Source organism: Coccinella septempunctata, chromosome X, assembly GCF_907165205.1.
Source record: "Coccinella septempunctata chromosome X, icCocSept1.1, whole genome shotgun sequence".
NCBI lineage: Eukaryota > Metazoa > Arthropoda > Insecta > Coleoptera > Coccinellidae > Coccinella > Coccinella septempunctata.
Genome location: NC_058198.1, coordinates 9,108,099 through 9,131,023, shown reverse-complemented (window position 1 = coordinate 9,131,023; position 22,925 = coordinate 9,108,099). Strand labels below are relative to the sequence as shown.

Sequence of the window (22,925 nt, the reverse complement as noted above, 5' to 3'; positions counted from 1 at the left end):
TCCGACTCAAATTAAATTCGAAGCACTAAAGTGAAGGGTATGTCAGTTAAAAAATAATAGAAATTTCCTTTAGGATGGAGAAGTTACAGTACTCATCTGAAATGAGGAAGTAGGATAACACCCAGGTTTTCTGGAAAACCCTGTATAAAAAAGGCTTTATGAAGGTCATTCAGAATAATATATATAAAATTTCATGTGGATTGTTTTTTCTAAACAGCATCACGAAATGTTGAATAGGGTGCATTTATTATCAATCACATTGTATAGAAACAAAATCAATGTAAAAAAATCATGAAATATGCATGGAAATGCTTGAAATCTGTATGCAAGACTTAGGGTAAAATATCTAATGGTGAAATGAGTTAATGCAAATTCATATGCAAATGCCTATGATCCAATCGATACTAAGCAGCTTCTGCAAATAGACTGTGAATAATTTGAAGATTCGTTGAAACATGGACTCAAAATTTGGATGCGGAATATTCAAAATTTAATCATTATGAGGTTCGCCTATTATACAACCGATAATTGAAGAATTCATGCCTGAAATATGCTTGAATTTGAATTTGAAGTATTCAAATTAGGCTGCTTGTCAAATTCAGCATCAGAAAATAGTAGTGCAATGATGAATTCAATTGTCAAGAATAATTCATTAGTGATTTATCGTTCCTATAATGAGTTTTTCATGGGTAACAGCTAGAGGCATTTTCTACTTTTCTAGATGATGAATTTGAATGAAGGTTTTCGGCAGATATGCGTGATCCCAAATAAAAACTGGAAAAAATAATTGGATGATGTTATGGAATATGTGTTTTGGATTAAGGGTTCATTTTTCATAATGGGTTTTCCATTTGAAATTGTTGAGATTTTCCGTGTTTTCCATTTATGTTTTCGAACAAATTTATCTGTGGATGCAATAATTTTGAGTGATCTGTTCGACCTTTGATATACATGTCCATTAAATTTCCATTAAAACTTGTATTTCACATGAAATCAATGAATCCAATTCCCATTGATTTATGGGCGACTGCAGGACGACTCTAAACACCATTCATGAGTAATACTCAGCATCGAATGTATGTATTTCATTTTAGCGGCATTTCATCATCGTTTTGGAGAATTTCTTTTTCATGTTTCAATCATGAATATTCGTTCCTATCGGCACTCTACTAACTTCGGAGTTTCTATTGAATTGGTTGATATTTTTCAACATATTGAGAAACAAATTAAGATATCTGTATAACTCTGAAATCCTTGAATTCAACCAACTTATTCCTTCTACCCTATTTTCTACTCAAATCACGTAAATGCAAGAGATTTGGAGAATTTATTTCATTCTGGGAATTCTCGTGGAGGAATATTTGATGCAGTACGGAATGTAACTATAATCTCGATTCGGGGTGAATTGAACGTATGTAACTTTACGATATTACACGCAGTCTTTCATTCTATTGTCATCCTTATCACGTTGCTGAATTGCAGTCTCATAAAATCAATACCACATTTATCTAGTGTCCAGCCGTTTTGAAAATTTGTTAACGTTGGTTCGAGAGAAATCAACAGAAATCGAATTCAATCCATCCATTTTCAAAAGCGGGTTCTTCTTCGGGTTTTAGATAATTCCACATTGGTTTTCCATTCATAAAACACTGCAGCTGATTATCAGGAATGGGTCGTTGTTAGAATGAAGCTGACAAAAATGCTGAATCACTCAGACAACAGCAAGAGGGGTGGTGGAAAGTTTTCAAGGTATTTCTTCAATGAGCTTGTTAGTTATGATTCCTATTATCATAAGGCTTCAGAAATGCTTCCCAAATACAAGTATGACACTCTCTTAGATATAATCGATTTCGGTATTATATTTCCAGTAACTGGCTGAAGTCAGGCTTAACGTTTTCTCATTATGCATCTTTTCTCCAGATACGAAGCCTGCTTTTATTCTAACTCATATTTTGAGGAACGTAAAGTCTGGTAAAACTGATTCCGAGAAGATGGTAATTCCAAATTAATTTTATTGGGTGAATTAAAGTTGATACATCACATATTGTTATCTAATCTTATAATCATCCCTCTCCATTGTTCAGTACATCCAATTCACCTCTTAAATCAATTCAATTTTGTTTCAGATCATTGAAATCATACGCAAAGCACAAAACGTCTAACGAAAAATTCAATTAAGCATGATAGGCTTTCTCAATTATCAGTGCTGGTAAAATAGTTCCGGGAATATGATTTTCATGTGAAAATGAGCAGATGATTAAGAAATCGAATAGATTGTCCAAAGGATTCGAAGTAAATGGGCTGAAAATAATTTATCCAAATACAGGAATCCTTGTTCTTCAAACACTGAAGAATTGTCATCCAGTCGCAGTGTTTTCAGCTATATCAAAATATTTCATATTTCTCAATTCTGAATGAGATTCTTTGCCAGAATCCAGACAGTGTCTGATGATGTTAATTGTCTATAGAGTTAATTTATTATAAGTTTCACACCAATTTTTAGACACTTGAAAGTGGATATGCAATATATGCCTTCGAAATTCAGAAAATTGCAATGTGAATTTATTCAGAAAGCAAAATTCACCTCCTCATGATTTTAGGATCAAATAATGTCAATGTCTATTGTTCATTTTGAGTGATCCCCAATATTCCGAGGGTTTTTCGACATATATAAACCTGTATATTCACTATCCAATGTTCCACTAACCGAAAGAATTACATCAAGACTTGCAATTCACTATCTGAATCTAAAATTTTCAGTGAACCAGTCTTTTGCTTCGATGGGCAGATTACAGGGTGGACACATTGTATAGAAACAAAATCAATGTAAAAAAAACATGAAATATGCTTGGAAATGCTTGAAATTTGTATGCCAGACTTAGGGTAAAATATCTAATGGTGAAATGAGTTAATGCAAATTCATATGCAAATGCCTATGATCCAATCGATACCAAGCAGCTACTACAAATAGACTGTGAATAATTTGAAGATTCGTTGAAATGTGGACTCAAAATTTGGATGCAGAATATTCAAAATTTAATCATTATGAGGTGCACCTATTATATAACCGATAATTGAAGAATTCATGCCTGAAATATGCTTGAATTTTTGTTCCATCTACCTGTATTCACATACCCCTAATGATATTTAAGAAGTATCCAAATTAGGCTGCTTTTCAAATTCAGCATCAGAAAATAGTAGTGCAATGATGAATTCAATTGTCAAGAATAATTCATTAGTGATTTATCGTTCCTATAATGAGTTTTTCGACATATATAACCCTGTATATTTACTCTTCAATGTTTCACTAACCGAAAGAATTACATTAAGCCTTGCAATTCACTATCTGAATCTAAAATTTTCAGTGAACAAGTCTTTTGCTTCGATGGGAAGATTACAGGGTGGACCCAACCCGTATCGAAAACTACAAATTCTGTATTTTCCCCTGGCATTCAGACAAAATTGCATCACTTCCTTTTTTGAAAAAGTTGATCATTCGGAAAATATTCACTCGAATTCTGGGAGAATGAAAAATGGCTAGAGGGGCTGAAATAAGTTATTCAACAATTTCTTGTAAAGATTTTTCCACAGGAATTCTTTTTTTTTAATGGGGGGAAATGTTCAACTTGGAACACCTTTTTTATAATAACTCGAAATAGTCAAGTCCTCTTGACAACAGAAATGATCTGTAAAATACTTTGATAAATGACCACACCTATATCGGGTGTCCAAAACTAAATATTCAGCTTCTTGAAACACCGCGCCCCCTATAGAGAAGCAACAAAAATCCCCTTACCCTCATTTATGTTGAACAATCTAGCAATTTGAGCGTTTACAACACGCACAAGGATATAATCAGTTAACTGAAAGAAAACCTTGGAAACTCTTGTAACTAGCGAGGTTTGACCGAAAAGAATTATTATCTTTTTTTGGAAATTAAAATCTTTTTTTCAACTCGAATAAATGAAAATGTAAACTTGAACAACTCAAGAATGGTAAGGTTATATGCTTTTTATTTTAGTTAGTTATTTGGGGGTGCTTGTAGGTGAGAATCACCCTAAGCTCTTGAATAAAAGTTAAGCTGTTACTGATTAGTTATGACTAAGCTGGGGTGGCTTAGTGATATATGATTTCATACAAATGAGAAATATTCGTGTGTGTGTGTGTGAAATGAAATAAAAATTATATTTCTGACTATACCTTAACAGTGACTAAATCGACTAAGCGATTATTTAATTCCTTAGTAATCAACTACTGTGAAACTTTTCGAACTGAGAAAAAACATGAATATGACTATTGTTTTCAACCTTTCAGTCATTGATGGAAATCCGAATTTTCTGAAAAGTTCCAGAGTGCATTTTCTCCACAGCAAAACACATCAGAATTCCTACAAAAGTGCTAGCACATGAATTAAACGAATAATAAAAATCATTCATTTCATCGTGAAAATTTTCGAAGTTCACTTACCATGGAACTGTAACACTCACTGTATATATTGAACTAGAGCGCTCTTTCTGCTCGTACGACTGACGTTATCGATACTGAAGGTTAGACTACCCCCATACAAATATTCCTTCTGTACGGAATAGCGATGACGGCTATGTTATTCTGGCGCATGTTCCTTCGAGCTATTGAAATACGAAATAGTGCTTTTCCGGAAGGACTCTCTGAGAGCTGCCTTTAGGCACCGCTGAATTTGTCTCCAATAACTCGGAAGATCCCTCGGGCTGATGAAAATGATGCGAAAAAACCTGATAAGCTGCAAATAGATCCGATATTTCATCCTCCTCTGGCTTCGATTTTCCATCCGAATGCACTGGTACAAGTAACGGAGGATTTTCTCGGAATAAGGACAATTATCAACGTGAGATTCACTCTGCATTAGGGTAGACATTATCGGGAAACTAGAAACGCTTCGTTTGTGAAAAAATTCCTAGTTTTATATACAGGGAGTTAAGAAATGAAGGCAACAAAATAGGATTTTTTATTTTGCGCTGAATCGCTGAATTTGTATACAGGAGTTTTATGATATTCGGAATCTCATTTCAAACAATGTTGTGTCTTTACTGCCACTAAACATTAACTGAGTATGAGAATGGTTAAACCGTTAGAAATCCCATTACATTGGATTGGAAAATTTTCTTGTATGCTGCAATTTTCCCATAGAACGCAATAATTTTGAGAGAAATTTAAAAATTTGCGTAACAAGTAGAATCCTAACGAAATGCATTCACATTTTTTATTTTTGTCGAAAATCTTGTGATTCAGAAGAATTTTCAAGAGACAAATTCAATTGAACGGCTTGACTTTTTTTGTGGTAGAAATTCAGGGGGCTGTAAATCCCAAAAGGTGGTCCCCCTGGCAAGAATAGAAAAAGGAGTATCTTAATTTTCTTCCGAGAACATGTGACCAAATTTTTTAGCATTACCATCGGCACTGCCTGTATTTTCAGTTATGAAAAGCATGGCAGCATACCTGCAGAAAAGGGGGTAGAACCAACGAATTGTCGATTGCCATGTTGAATCGATAGGAATATAGTTGTAGGTTTACGATTAGAAAAATTAATTCCATTCATATTAAGCTATTCATGAATGAATACTCTTTATTTACCTTTTTAAACGAAGATGCGCATTCGCCAATTTGCACACTTCAGCATGTATTTTAAATTAAGGTGACCACACATTTCAAGATGAATTTTTGCTGACTAAATATTTAGAAGAATGATAGCTTGGACAAGGACACAGATCCAAGATTTTTCCGAGAGATGCACAATATTTTCGCGTTATTCGCGTTTTCTCATTTTAGTCCATTTTTCTTCTCCTTTTTTCTCCCTCTATCAACTGAACAACTAATAACTGTAGCTTTACTGCGTGAGTAAAAAGTAAAGCACAAAATTGATATGTTCGGTGTTCACTCTTTTGTGGAAAATACTAAAACAGGACAATTTTTATTGACCTATTCATATTCAGTTATTTTCCTTAAATAGCAACCCCTTTCCTAGTTTTTTGCCAGAAATGGCAAATGGCAATTTAATTTTTTTCAGGTGAAAATTTTCCTTTTTGTAGGGTACATTTCATGATATTCAATTCACAAATCATTAGTAAGAAGCACCATAGAATAATTCAAAACCAACTGCAATGTAACAATCAATTTATGAAGATACTGTAAAATTTTGAATGAAATCCTCCAATTGTGCGTTTTACATTAAAATAAATGGATTGGGAAGTCTTTGAGCCTTCCAAACAATAAAAGTTATTGATAAAAGATTCCCAGATCCAATTTTGTTACGAAGCCCTTTGAAAATTTATTCATGAAACACAACCTGATAACAACATCAAAAAATTCCATATTCTGAATAGAGTAAGCCTCACCAAAAATTAGGATATAAACGGAAAAACAATTTCCATCTGAAAAAGTAGATCATTTTTGAATTATTCTGTCTGAATTTTTCCACAGATCCCTTTCCCAATCTCTAAAGAAGGGATGATACAAAAACAGTTATTGAAAAAACCTAAGCATCTTTCAAAAAAAATCGAACGGGAAATAACGAGAAGATAATTTTAAAGATTTGAATTTAATGTCCGTTGAAGGACTGTGATACAGACATTTTACAAATAGCTTCTAATAAATTACGAGATAGCAACATATGCAAACTAAAAAGAAAACTCACGAAAAAGTTCAAGAAGAATGCCTCCTCCCAAATTATCTTCAAATTACTATTTTGATGTATTGTCTGATAAAAGACGATGTAATCTGCGAAATTTTACTGCAATATTTGATCGTTCATATATTTATTTGTTATGTTATTTGATATGCAACATTGTTCAACAAAATTGCTTGAGGTAAGTAGAGTAAAACATCCAACACAGGATCAATTTCTACAAACAGAATTTCAATCCTTGTTGAACAGATGTTCGGGAAGAAAACCCAGGATGTCTCAAAGGGCTTAATCTATTGATCAAGGCTTCAACACCCACATATCTAGATGTTTTTCACGAAATTGATGGGATAACTCGCATTTTTGATTGGGGAATTTCTATTTTGTCAGGTGTTCCATCCCACGCATTCGCCATTTTGCATCATCGAGTTAAATAATATTTTTAAATTTTAAGTTTAACATTGAGATAACTGACCGTATGGACGTCAATAGGATTTATGATATGAAAAGATCTTGTTCTTTCTTTGAAACCAATAATTTCTCAAGAAAAAACATCGAGGTATAGGAAGAGAAAAGTTAAAACATCGATAGATAATTTGTGGTTCTTATACAGTGTGAATGTTTGACTCGTACAAATACTTTGACGATCTTTTTAAAAGATCGACAGATGTCAGATGTGTGGTGTCACAGATTTAGCTAGTTATTTTGTTCTTCCAGGGATGGCACAGTTCATAAAAACTACGTTATTTTATCAGGACCGAATCGGAAAAATGGTATGGGAAAAAAGTGTTTCTTTTGACCTCAAAAATCTACTGTTGAAATAACTGTACGAGTCAAAGACTCGCCCTGTAAATAAGGGTTTCACAACATAATCCGAATATATATAGAATGAATATGTTGAAACTACAAAGATCATGTTTAACTCAATTATGGGAATATCAATTATCCAGAGAATAATTCTAATTAATTCGCGGAAAATTTGGCGTATTACGTATCCTGGATTCACCGCTTTCGTTGAATACGACTTTTGATCAATTTTGCCTTCAAAATATTGATAGGTGCAAAATTGATCAAAGCGTTATAATTTGAACTACGCTTTAGTATTGCGAAACGCGTATATCGGTTTGGAATTCAATGTGGAAATTACGCAATACAAGTGGGATCATAATACACTAATTATATGGTGGATTTTGATTAATCACTCGGCGATTCTTAGAAGTTGTAATAGATCGATTAGGAGCATATTATCGAAATCAAATTTCGAAAATTTTCATTGAGAAAAATAACGTCATTTGGTATCACAAAAGAATAGTAATATGTGCTCCATCATCCAGTTTGGTGAGAGATATATTTCTGAAAGATGAAATGCCTAAAATCCTAGAAATAGTTTGAACAAACTATGTGATCGTCTAAAGACTCCAAAGTACCAGCGAGTGATGCGAGCGAATCTTTCCACTATCAGGATAATTTCATTTCCTTAGCTGCTCCTATCCTGGGTTCCCGGTCACTAGGGATTTGGGGGAAATGAAAGGGCCAATACACTTGCCAGGAAAGGAGCGCAAACTCCTTTCATTGACCCGGAAACATCCTGTGGTATAGGAAAATATACCTACTAGAAAGAGTTTCAGGAGAAGGAAAAACCGAAGGATGATAACTCTGGAGGAATCTACCGAGACTGGAATATCCAAAAAAGTTCCTTGGGGACTTTAACACTGCAACATCTAAGAAGTATCTTAGCAAGAACACGTTACACCTCTTCAGTGGATTGCTTACATGACAGGAAGCACCTAAGGCTAGATCACCTGATGACATAATGCCTCGCCATTGCCAGCCAACTAAGAAAATTATTTGGACGAGAAACTTAAAAGATTGAGGAGCTAAACTCCTTGAGTTCATTAGATATCTAGGACTGAACGGAGAGCTGTAGATGAAATAGAGGCGAAAACAGCTTTGATGGTGGGCATGATAAATCTTAAGGTCACACTGCTTGGCAGCCTCCTTAAAAATGTACAATCTGCCTTGAAAGAATGTGTAGAAAGAGCTGCTACTCTCTATCTATGGCCATTTTTAAAGCCATCAATCAATTGTATTATTGTTCTAGGTTGAATCATGATCAAAAGTTGCTGGAAATCATTTCGTACAGTATAAGTACCAGGCCAGCCTGATTTGAAACCAATCGCAGAATTGAGAAATATTCCGAGAAGTTGATAAATGTTGCCTCGAATTGACTTCAAGGAAAAAACGTTATTGTTTCTTGTTTTCAAGAGGACAGAATGCACCGAGTTTTGTTTATCCCATTCATTCATTTCCCTGAGGCCTTCATTTGAATAGTCGATATGTTAACTCAGCTTGCGATAGGACTCGATGGGGTTCTGAAGTGGGTTCACAGGAATCAGGAAAATAATAGATGAAAAAACTGATAACTACGTTCAATACTCGAACCAAATAACATTTTTTCACCCAAAAAGACCTTCCCTTTCCAAGGTTACTTCAGCTTAATGCAGTTGAGATTCTGGAATATGTAGGTGAATCAGTAGCTTCAAAACATCATCCACTTAACCCTGATAACAGAAGAGAAACTACAATTTTCAAAACTACGATTTAAGACTACATATTGCAATAAGGAAGGGATTGACAGGCTCTAAAATAGCCCCTTTTATGCTTTTTTTATGAAAATCGGGAAATACAAATGTGTGTGTATGATATGAGTAGGAACTTTTATTTTGACAAGTGTACCTGAAAGCTTTGTAAAACTTCGATTATCAAGGTTTTCATAAATCAAACCAGCTGAAATTTAATACTAATTACATCTGGTAGATAGCAATCAATTCGAATTATTCTGAATACCTGGGTTCACAGGGATCATGAAAACAATAGGTGAAAAAACTGACAACCATGTCCAATACTCGAACCAAATAACAATTTTTTTTACCCAAAAAGACCTTCCCTTTCCAAGGTTACTTGAGCAAAATGCAGTTGAGATTATGGAATATGTAGGTGAATCAGTAGCTTCAAAACATCAGCCACTAAACCCTGATAACAGAGGAGAAACTACAATTTTCAAAACTACGATTTAGGACTACATATTGCAATAAGGAAGGGATTCACAGGCTCTAAAATAGCCCCTTTTATGCTTTTATATGAAATTCAGGAAATACAAATGTGTGCTCGAATATGATATGAGTAGGAATTTTTATTTTGACAAGTGTACCAAAAAGCCTTGTAAAAATTTAATTATCAAGGTTTCCATAAACCAAATCAGTTGAAATTTCATCGAAAATACTAATCACATCTGGAAGATAGCAATCAATTCAAATTATTCTGAATAACTGGGTTCACAGGGATCATGAAAACAATAGATGAAAAAACTGACAACCGTGTCCAATAGTCGAACCAAATAACATTTTTTTTACCCAAAAAGACCTTCCCTTTCCAAGGTTACTTAAGCTTAATGCAGTTGAGATTCTGGAATATGTAGGTGAATCAGTAGCTTCAAAACATCAGCCACTGAACCCTGATAACAGAAGAGAAACTACTATCTTCAAATCTACGATTTAAGACTGCATATTGCAATTAGGATGGGATTCACAGGCTCTAAAATAGCCCCTTTTATGCTTCCATATGAAAGTCAGGAAATACAAATGTGTGCTCGAATATGATATGAATATGAATTTTTATTTTGACAAGTGTACCTCAAAGCCTTATAAAACTCCGATTATCAAGGTTTTCATAAGTCAAACCATCAGAAATTTCATCGAAAATACTAATCACATCTGGTAGATAGCAATCAATTCGAATTTTTCTGAATACCTGGGTTCACAGGGATCATGAAAACAATAGATGAAAAAACTGATAACATTGTCCAATACTTGAACCAAATAACATTATTTTCACCCAAAAAGACAGAAGAGAAACTACTATCTTCAAAACTACGATTAAAGACTACATATTGCAATTAGGAAGGGATTCACAGGCTCTAAAACAGCCCCTTTTATGCCTCTATATGAAATTCAGGAAATACAAATGTGTGCTCGAATACGACATGAGTATGAATTTTTATTTCGACAAGTATACCTCAAAGCCTTGTGAAACTTCGATTATCAAGGTTTTCATAAGTCAAACCATCAGAAATTTCATCGAAAATACTAATCACATCTGATAGATAGCAATCAATTCGGATTATTCTGAATACCTGATCTCCATGCCAGAGTATAGAGGGATAGGAGGTAATTCCCTCGAAAAAAAGTCTTATTGAACGTTTCGTCGAGCAAAATCTGCAGAAGAGAGGTTAGAAAAGCTTTCATTTTTGTAGATTACGGATGCTATAACTGGAGTTCTAGGAAAAATCCAGTCCAATCGCGCAGTTTGAAGGGCGCAGAGAGCGTTCTTTGAGGTCAAGCTACAACGAAAATGAAAGTTATGGATTTCCAATATAAAAGCTGAAAGGCTTATTGAGGAGCTTAAACTCAACAAATGAAATCAGCGATCACACGCATACCACTTGTACAAGTTAATTGATTCTTCGCGGAATATTCATAGTTCGATGTACGCGAATAGGAAATGAACGGGAAAATTGGGTTTAGCGGAAATTATATTTGCATAACTATGGAGATGAAAGACCATTAGTTAACGATAAAGTCGTTTTGCGTGCTGCATTCGAATCGCCTGAGAGTGACATAACTTTCAATCGAATACGGCAAAGAGATAATTGATACGATTTATCAGCATTCGATTTGATAAAGTTCCAATGAAAAATCTGATACAAACCTCGAGAGAATGGACTTTTATTTGAATCTCTCTAACGGATGAATGGAAGCCCCATCAGCCATGGAAAACCCAAATATAGAGGTGGAATAGGTCAAAGGGTACCTCGACATGTTTCATTGTCGAGCGGATGTGAACATTTTCATTACAGTCAACTCGCAAGTGGTTTGATTATTTGTATTTACGATAAGTCCGTGTGATCAAAGGAACCTCCTGGTAATCCACATGTTTGTTATTGCTGGTGGAGGGGAGAATCAACCACAAATATTTCCGAATGAGACATTCATAAAATTTCAAACTGCCATCTCTTCTATTTGATTCGTTTACCAGCTATATCAGACGAGAGAGAAAGCTCGCTTCATAACAGGGTTGGGCATAAGTATCTAATTAAATTAATATTTCTTCAAGCCATATATAACTCAAAATTGAAACCCTAAAACCCAGCAAATGATTTTGAATCCTCCTCATTTTCAGACAATACAATTGAGTGTTTTTCAAATGGAAACATAAAACATGTGTGGGCTCTTTGGAAAGCTCAGATAAAATGAAATCCCACATGCTGTCAGATAGAAGGTTTCGTGTGTTTGTTGATGATAATAGTAGTTATTCCAAAACGTTGTGTAGTAGTCTTCCACAAGGACCAATTTTAACACCTCTCCTACCTCTCCTTCTAAATTTATAAAGGGTTGTGAATTTTAGATCAATGACATAAAGAACTTAATCTTATTATCTCACATTATTCTGCTTTTATCAAAATTTTAGTATATCAGAACATACTGAAAGAAATCCACCAAATTTTCCTAGGTAGCAACTGAAATGCCTTTCCTTCAGCTTAATAGCTGCAATAGGTTTAACATGAATTCGCTGAGCTAGAAAATTGCATGCGGTGATATTACTGAATTGGTTAAGTTTCAAATGGCTGAAACTTTTTCGTCGTACAGTTTAATTGCTATTTCGATTAAGCATTCTTCATACTGAATGCTGACATGACGACATCTGCTGTATAAGTTGACAGTTTATTGCTGCACAGATTTTTCATCATAATAATTCCGAATCAAACATGACTTATGATATAAGGAATTATGACTCAGGGAAACAACAAGAGATAATATTCTCTCTCGTTTAAAATTACTCTGTTTCGTTTGTCTTCTGTCTAGTGTGATATAAAACATCATTTCGAATTAAGTTTTTTGTAATCTAGAACATGAAGAACTTGGTGGAATATAGGCACATTTTCCTTCGAAATCATCCAATGAAGAAGAAACTAGTTTGTTCTTGTATTTATTTCATCCTCAATATCCATGTGATACAAATTATTATTACCTTAATAGTAAAACCCACCATTTCACGAGTTGTATTCTACCGAACCCTCCGCGTAATGCTGGATATTATATATAGGGTGACCAAAAACAACGATCACACTAATTGGCTTTCATAATATGACAGGAAATTACTTCCGAGTGTAACTGAACCCTTCGGGCGAAGGGGAATTACAAGACCACCCTCTATAGTTGCACTAATTGTGAAAATTGATCATCCAATGGAATTATCTCGTTAATACTCAGGGGAATCGGTATGATTTGAAAAATGGATATTAGGGCAGCAAACGAATGATTATGTGTATCTACTTAAACGTATTGGGAATATTTAATTCAGAATGTTATTTGTCTATGAACTTTGAAGTCCTGAGACTAATGAAGGTAACGAAGAATCTTTTGGCTTATCTAATGAACTACATAATCGATAATTTTGGGGACAGAGGAAGACTTTTTTCCACGAAGAACATTCAAATCAGGAAAGAGGACAGAGATGATAGTAGGATGGAGCCAAATCTGGTTAATAAGGGGGGTGTTCTAGTAATTCAAACACTAAATCACGAAATTTTTTTGCATCGCAAAGAGATTTGTGTGCAGGGGCGTTGTCCTGCAAAAACAAAACACCTTTGGATAGCTTTCCGCGTCTTTTCTCTTTAATTTTTTCCCACAGAGTGGTCAGTAATGTCGAATATCAATTTTCGGTAATTGTTCTACCATTATCCAAAGAATCAATCATGGTTACTCCATGGCAATCCCAAAAAACTGAAGCAAGAACTTTTCCAGCAGAGTTTTTGACACGAAACTTCTTAGGTCGTGGAAAACCAGAGTGTCGCCATTCCATCGATTGTTGCTTTATTTCTGGATCGTAGAAATGTACCCAAGTCTCATCTATAGTAGCAATTCGGTTTAAGAAGTCTACATCGTGTTCAAATCTAGCACAGATCGAACGCGATGCTTCTACCCTTGCACGCTTTTGGCTTACATTCAAACATTTGAGGATCCATTTTGCAGCAATTTTTCTCATGTCCAAATTGACGTGAACTATATAATGAACACATTCGTATGAAATATTCAGTGCTTGAGATATCCGTTTCAGCCCAATTCGACGGTCTGATAAAATCATGTCATGAACTGCAGCGATATTTTCGGGGACTGACACAGAAACTGGCCTTCTTGTTTGGTCATCATCTTCAATGAAAAATTTACCTCTTTTGAAGCTTGCAGTCCAATTTTTCACGCTCGCATACGAAGGACATTGATCACCAAGGGTATTAAGCATATCTTCGTAAATCTGCTTACCTCTTAACCCTTTTAAATACAGGTACGATACTCCAATTTTTCGATTTTCACAATTTCGGTGGACATCTTCTTTCTTTTAATTTATTGCGTAGCTCTGGTTTACTTTTTGACCTCAAACTTCACACTGACACTTCTAATGAGTTATTGTTCGTTGCTATAATAACGCAATATATTTTTTTATTAATGGAACTGGTCTAGGCTAACTAGAAATCAATACATCCTCGTATAAACTATAAAACTAGATCCCACAAGGTGATTTCTGGCAGGAACCGTATTCTTGAATTTCAGTAAAGTGAGAAGGAAATACACAATCTATCTGCGATAAAGTGAGATGAAAGAGTCTTTTTCCATTCTATTGAGGTCAAGAATACGAGCCCAGTAATTTGAAATGAGAATAAACAAACTGCCACTTCTCGTTCAAAGCACCAACCAGGTTTCACTTTCTTCGGGTTTAAAAACATAAAAATTATGACACCATCAACTCAGAACTACCCTGACGTCTTTCTCTTCATCCCTTGTTCATATACTCACATACATGCATAGACACACGAAGTCTCGATTCAGCTATGCAAGTCATGTTCCCTTCTAAAGTAACATATTTGAAAAAATAGGAGAAAGCTCTTTTAAACTGGATCCTTCTGGAAATGTTTGAACGGGGGTCAATAGATTTCTATTGGTTCCAAGGGACGCCCACGCTTTTAAATCAGTTTCCCCCGCATATTTTGTTCAACAACCATAATTGCAAGGAATTATTTCAATTATTTTTGCTGAAGCCTTACCAATTACCCATCTCATTTATCGACTGAAGCTTGACGGAAAACCGTCGGCGTCAGCTAATAAAAAATTCAAATTAAGTATCATATTAAAGAAGCGAAATTGATATCGGTTTCGAAAATGGGCGGTACACAATTTTTTCCATTACGAAGAGGCGTAGGGAAACAAGAGAAGAATTGGAATATTGGGCTCGTACTCAGTTGGAATCAAATTGAATTTTTAAATGTATGGAATTGTGTGGATTTATGCCTTGTTATATTTGCCTTGAAATATCGGACGAGTATTTTGAGGCAACAGAATATTTGGGGATTCTGAAAGGATTTGAGCGGCTTATAACAATGTAATGCGTGACCTTTGAATGGGCATCATGACAAAATACCTCCGAACTATTTGCTGGATTTTCAAACAAAGCAGTCAAGTGTGCGCCTTTGGATTTCGATACAAGAGAGGATTTAAAGGTATATTTCAGGTGAATAGGGTACGTTACATCGAAATACGAGAACTTAACGTCCGGTCACTCACCAAATGAAACACAGAAATGCACATTGGTCCATTTAAAATAACATACAGAATATTGGTTGAGTGGAAAGTCATGAAAGCAGGTCAAGTGAGATAAAGACAGGATAAACACGAATATTTTAACAGTAGATTCTAGAGGTCGAAAGAAACATTTTTGCCCTACACCATTTCTTCGGTTAGAAAGATACAGGCTGTTGAAAATCCATAAAAAATTACCACCCCTGAAATCCAGAATAACTAGCTAAATTTGTGACACTACACATCTGTGTATTTTTTAAACAGAGTTTTATTCAGCCAAAGTACCCAAATTTTTCAAATTTCTCAGATACTTTTAAAGTTTTGAACATCAAATTACTCGAAAACATCGCATTATACGAAAAAATATGAATAATACTTTCATTTTACAAAACGTTCACATATTCATTAGATAGCGTCCAACTTAGTTTCAAGAGTTGGGTTCTTTGTATTTTTGGTATTTTTTTGGTACGTAATGGTCACAATGAGAAAACTAGAAGACGTGGGTGATATCTTGTGTTCGAAAAAGATTCATTTCAACCGTTTCCCAAAAAAATTATTTTGAGTACTTAAAAATGAAACATAAAAATAGGTATTTAAAATTTAAAGCGTTTCATTTCTATTGGACAAGTTGGCAACATTGACTGAAATATTCGATGATAATAAAGGACAACAAATACACTATCTTGATGAGATAGACAAAGATGGCTGTCTATGAAGTCTGTGACGAACGAGGAAGGTCTTATAATTTTATGGGATTTTTATGGCCAGTTAGTACGAGCCTCATCAACTGCTGTTATTTTATAAACAAGCAATGGTACTTTTTATTTTCTTGTAGGCGCTGTTGCCAAATCGTAAACTAGAAACGAAGCGATTTGAATTTTGAAACCTCATATTTGAAGAATGATTTTGAATAGTTTCCGCGGTGCATTTGAAAAATTCATGAATGAAACTCATAATTATTCAGTTTAAACTTGCATATGCTGTGATAACCCAAATTGAGGAGAATTCCTCTTAAAAACAGTTTTATTGTTGTGAATATGCTGGGACAGGTCGATTAGCATTCTGATGTATTACCCTGTTTTTGAGGTGAGAAACTGTAAGCAGCATGTCCCAAATTTGAGATAAGACGGCATTGATAATTTTTTCAAAGGGCGATCCTAAATTTTTCATCAATATTCTTGAAGGTTACGTAATATAGCTTCTAATGTCTTCAAATTAAATACCATAATCCAAGAGGAAACCAACAATCATCCACTAAAATCGATGTTATAAACAATGGTGTACGTTGTAACCAATAGGTTTCACCCTAACACATAATTGATAAAGAAGTATACGATTTCGTTCGTTTTCTTTAAAATTTGAATACGTACATATGTTAATGGATGCACATTTCAAACAGGTTCGGCCAAAAACGTCTTCTCCAGTCTTGGAGCTGACAAAATCCAGTTTATTTCAGAAAAGCTGTTTCTCAAATACAAAAGCCTGTGAATATTATCCGAGTAAACAAATGAACCTAGCAGGATACAACGCGTACACGCTTGAAATCCTGATTACGAATTCTTTACAACTGTCTGCTTAACGAAGTTCAGATCCCTTCAAACATTGCTTATTTTTCATGGAGTGATGAACAAAGCGCAGTTACTAAGGAGGCATAATTTTTTTCAACAGATCGCGTGACAATAAGAGCTAAAAAAAATTAACATAATATGCATATATTGATTGGTTAGGGTTCACCCAACGTGCAGGAAAGTTTATCGTTCTGAATTCAACATGGAGGTGTTTATATTTTCTACAGGTTTCATTTAAATTATTATCGATTTTGTTCACTCCGTCTAATCAAAATTATATTCTCGTTTGGAATGGATTCTCGGTGAATGGTTGAATATTTAGGTCAAGCGAATTTGCATGCTAAACAGGGCCAATGCGATCCTGAAATCTTGAAAAAAATTCAAACTTTAAATCTTGTCCTTAGTACGAAATGATGAAAAAAGTAATTTTTGATTGAAGTCCCATAAGTTTATTTCATCATTGAAAACTTCAGCGCAGTTTTCGATAGGGTTAGGCAAAAATTAAATTCTATTCAAAAAATTAAAATTCTGATTGAAAAAAGTAATATTTTTTAAATTGTCGATTTGAATTATTGGAAAATTTTTAAATCTTTTTCCTTTTATTCAACTGAAATGTTACATACCTGACAAAAATCGAAGTGAGATTCATAGCCTATGATTTGTCAAAACGCCCTTCAGCAAAAACCCCTGCCCTTGCCCAGTTACGCAATAAATTAAAAGAAAGGAGATGTCCACCGAAATTGTGAAAATCGAAAAATTGAAGTATCGAGCCATCATCAACTACCTGTATTTAAAAGGGTTAAGAGGTAAGCAGATTTACGAAGATATGCTTAATAACCTTGGTGATCAATGTTCTTCGTATGCGACCGTGAAAAATTGGACTACAAGCTTCAAAAGAGGTGAATATTCCATTGAAGATGATGACCGATCGGAAAGGCCAGTTTCTGTGTCAGTTCCCGAAAATATCGATGCAGGTCATGACATGATTTTATCAGACCGTCGAATTGGGCTAAAACGGATATCTGAAGCACTGAATATTTCATACGAACGCGTTCATCATATAGTTCACGTCAATTTGGACATGTGAAAAATTGCTGAAAAATGGATCCCCAAATGTTTGAATGTTGACCAAAAGCTTGCAAGGGTAGAAGCATCGCGTTCGATCTGTGCTCGATTTGAAACCATGTAGAGTTCTTAAACCGAATTGTTACTATGAATGAGACTTGTGTACATTTCTACGATTCAGAAACAAAGCAACAATCGCTGGAATGGCGACACTCTGGTTCTCCAAGACCAAAGAAGTTTCGTGTCTAAAAATCTGCTGGAAAAGTTATTGCTTAAGTTTTTTGGGATTGCCATGGAGTAATCATGATTGATTTTTTGGATAAGGGTAGAACAATAACCGGAGACTACTATTCGACATTACTGACCACTTTACGGGAAAAAATTGAAGAGAAAAGAAGCGGAAAGCTATCCAAAGGTGTTTTGTTTTCGCAAGACAACGCCAATACACACAGATCTCATGTTGCCATGCAAATAATTCGTGATTTAGGGTCTTAATTACTAGAACACCCTCCATATTCACCAGATTTGGCTCCATCCGACTATCATCTCTTTCCTCAACTGAAAAAAAGTTTAAAAGGTCGAAAAATTTTTTTCAACGAGGAGGTAATAAAAGCTGTGGAGGTCTGGTTTGCAGAGCAAGAAGAAACATTTTTTTGAAAGGTCTAGAGACGTTGCAGGTTCGATGTAATGAATGTATCCAATTAAGAGGAGAATATGTTGAGTAATAAAATATTTTGACATTGAAATTTTGTTTGGTTCTATAGTAGGCTAAGAATTTTTCAATACATCCTTGTATGTATCTTTGTGCTAGTGTTCTGGAAAAAAAAATTAAAATTGAGGGAATTCTACACTTGTATTGCCTTCAAGTTTGCATATCTTCTGAGACTTTTCTGCTAGAAAACATCATTTTAACAATTATTTAAATCCCAGGATAGTAGATTTCTAAGCGGAGCTAAAGTTGAGAATTTACTTCAGTGTAAAAGCTCCTTCCCACAAATGAGCTTTTGATCCCCCTTCTGAAACATCACAATTTACAAACTTCTTGCTCGGTATACTTAAAAATGAACGTTATTTATCGTTTAACTTAATGATCGTACAGGATGAACGACTTTTTCCTCGTGTTAATTGTGTTTTCAAAGGCAAAGGCAAATATAGCTGGAATACCAGAGAACGGTAGATGTACGAATTTATTCATGACATTATAAGAAGTATGAACTGAATGTTTACTGATTTCCAACGTTCAACGTCATAATATTGTCTTTCAATTTCCAAGAAATACACGGAGAATATTCGCCCACGTTGCAAGGAGCGGAGTGTAGTGTAATATAGATCCAACTTATCCTTTTCTGGAGTGATTCATGACTGAATGTCATTTATCATCACATGACTGCGTAGTTCCTAATTTCCAATGAAGTAAATTCATCGTCTCCATAGAAAACTTTCTTGGTGTGATCGACAATCATTGTTTTTCTGCTTTTGTACATGCACTGTCATCTACAACAATTAAAGAGAAATATACAATCATATCATATTCTTCTTTCCAGTGCCTCTGATACCCTTTGCTTTCAGTTGCAATTGTCATGTTGCAATTTGGTAGTTCTAATGGTGTCCCCTCCTTCAGAGCTGTTCTTATAACTGAGCCATCTACAGCTCACCCCCTAGGTCCAGATCTCCAATGAAGTCCACTGAGGATTTCAAGGGGACTAAGTCCTCGTTCATCCCAATAATTTGTTGGGTAACAGGGGTTTACTCCCCTTCCCAAGAGAATCTACACATAAGCCCATTCTCATCTTATGCTTCATAAGGCGACAATGTCCTGTGGGGAAGTCAGTGAGGGAGGGGAAGTTATTCTTACTGAGATGGTGGTAGAAGGAAGGGGTAAGAAATTTTTGTATTCTGTCCTATGAAGAAGATGATTTCTTTTTGGTTCTTTTTGTTCTTGCCTTTTTAGTTGAGGTTTCTTCGGCACTCCATAACAGATTTGAGTCGATGACATTATGCTTCGATAGCTGATGGATCAATATTTCACTTCCTTGCTAGTTCCTTTCCAGCTCTATGTCTACACATCTTTCGCGCTGGAAGCTCATGCTTTCGAAAGGGTGGACTGGCCAGCTCGCTCTCCAGACCTGAATTGCATCGAGCATGTCTGGACAATCTAGACAATTGTCCTCCCTACAACAACCGATTAACGATCTGCAGCAGATCGTTACAATTACAAGATTTACCGAGACCTTCAATTTTCCCTTCATTTAATTTTTTTTCTATGTCATTTGACCCTAGAATTCCTAATAATTTCAATACAATTTTTTTCCTGAGGAACTCTTTATTCTTTCATTATTATCTGAGAACAACAAGAATATCAACTTTACACACGCCACTATCAGATCAGAATGAACTTCCTGATGCAAATATTCCTGAAATGAATTGATGGCAGGTCAGTCATCCCTATCCATTTTTGAGCAGTTTTTATACCAACACTAAAGAAAAGAAAACTTAATTTCCTTCAAAATGTGTTTATCCCCTCTGCCGTTTGAGATTCTGAAGAGGGTTGCCGCATCCCTTGAAAGAATGACCTTATATCTATGACTTTATGATCAAAGGATGTTCCCCTACGGAAAATAAATTGAAGAAACTTCTTCCATTGGAAGCGTTTCAGATTGACTGTGTCACCCTGTAAAGAATGTCGCTTTCAGGTTGCAAGCTTCAAACACTCCGAGATCATAAATATTTTCGTATAATCAGACTTTGGGATAAACCGAAGTGCTGAATTTTAAGCAATTTTTTTCGTTGATAAATGTGGTATATTTTCTTTGCTCAGTGAACGCACCAGAGTTCACATTCCTTCATCGTAACAATTCCATTCAACGTACTTTATTTCGTATTTATCTTGAATGATACTTGCGGATAACACGACAGACCATTCAAATTGATTATTCCACCCATTTCCCGAAATAAAATAAAACATAGTAGGAATATATGTCAAGGATTATCTAAAAATAACATCAGAATGAGAACATTCATAATCTCGCCCCCCAGTATGTTACTGAGCCAAATATTGATTTTTATTGTAGTCGTCGTTCACTATCTCACTTTCACCATTTCTGTACCCGTAGTGAATTAATAATGGTTTGGAACTATCACGGTATCATGCCAAATATACGACAATATGTAAATTTGGATATAGCAATACCACTGGAAAACTGAGCATTCTACTATTATATGCTGGAAATCGTCGGGAAATGCAATATTGAGATGGTACACGCATTCTGGAAGAAAATCGACAATGAGAATATTCTCATTAAATTTACGTTATGCTATTATCCTATTTCAAGTCACCCCCAGTTTCATTTCAAATCTTCATTCCCATATTTCAATGAATCCAATTAAATATTCAAAATTTTCCCATGGATGGAAAATTAAAAATTGTGATACGATCAATGATTATATTCTTCCTTTTTTTATAGAAAATGTGGAAAATGATATGATTCTTTCTGATTAAGACCATCGCAAGCTAATGAGTGTCTATAAAACTATTTTATATTTTCAACCACGACACGCGTTTCACTTTCACAGTAGCATTTTCAGTGGGTGAACTGAATTATTTGCTATATATACACGGGGTGACAATTTAAAAACTTGCCAGGCCAATTATGTCTCGACAAGGATTAGATGGTTTCAGAGAAAATACGGGAACTGGTCAATTTTTATTCGGAGGGGGATATATTTTGAGCAGAATTGTAAGCCGAAATCTCCTCAACTCTAGGTGTAGGGGCTATCACCCCTAAATTCTTAATAGGGAATAAGGGGTGAGATTTACATCAATTGTAAGATCACTTGTTCCTCTACATGAAAACTATGGTTTGCAAATTTTTATTGAGTCTTTGAAGTAGTTACAGGAGGTGACAATTTGAAAACTTGCAAGGCCAATTATGTCTCGACAAGGATGTTTTCAGAGAAAATGCCGGAACAGGTCAATTTTTATTCGGAGGGGGACATATTTTGAGCAGAATTGTAAGCCGAAATCTCCTCAACCCTATGTGTAGGGGCTACCACCCCTAAATTCTTAATAGGGAATAAGGGGTGAAATTTACCTCAATTGAAAGATCACTTGTTCCTCTACATAGATACTATGGTTTGCAAATTTTTATTGAATACTTGAAGTAGTTACAGGAGGTGACAATTTGAAAACTTGCCAGGCCAATTATGTCTCGACAAGGATATTTTCAAAGAAAAAGCCGGAACAGATCAATTTTTAAAGGGAGGGGGGCATATTTTGAGCAAAATTGTAAGCCCAAAATCTCCTCAAACCTAGTCGTAGGGGCTATCACCCCTAAATGTTTCATAGAGAATAGAGGGTGAACTAAACCTAAATTGGAAAACAATATGTGCCTTTACATAATACTAATATCTTCCAATTGAGGTAAAGCTCGCCCTCTATTATCTATTAAGAATTTAGGGGTGATAACCTCTACACCTAATATTGAGGAGATTTTGGCTTAAAATTCTGCTAGAAGCATGTCCCCCTCCGAAAAAAAAATTAACCTGTTCTGGCATTTTCTCTGAAAACATCCTTGTTGAGACATAATTGGCCTGGCAAGTTTACAAATTGTCAGCCCCTGTAACTACTTCAAGGACTCAATAAACATTTGAAAACCATAGTATTCTGTAGAGGGTCAAGTGATCTTTCAGCTGACTCCCTATTCCCTATTGAGAATTTAGGGGTGATAGCTCCTACACCTAGGGTTGAGGAGATTTTGGCTTACAATTCTGCTCAAAAAATGTCCCCCTACGAATAGAAATTGACCTGTTCCGGCATTTTCTCTGAAATCATCTTTTTCGTGACATAATTGGACGTTGGCAAGTTTTCAAATTGTCACCCTGTATTATGAAGAAGCACTTAACTCTACTTCAACTTATCTAGAGGGGATGATAATAGTTTTCAGA

General features: G+C 35.1%; 1 protein-coding gene across 23 annotated transcripts in view; it reads right to left on the bottom strand.

Annotated features, from left to right (window-relative positions):
* The window catches only part of LOC123321353 (calcium-dependent secretion activator), a 98,238-nt gene that overhangs the window by 48,258 nt on the left and 27,055 nt on the right, over nt 1-22,925 (bottom strand). The window contains exon 1 of one of the 23 annotated variants that reach the window (XM_044908859.1): nt 4,468-4,594. The exons of the other annotated variants lie outside the window; for them this stretch is intronic. The gene's annotated coding sequence lies outside the window, so the exon portion shown is untranslated. Of the gene's footprint in view, nt 1-4,467; nt 4,595-22,925 lie in introns of those variants that run through there. 23 annotated transcript variants of the gene reach the window in all.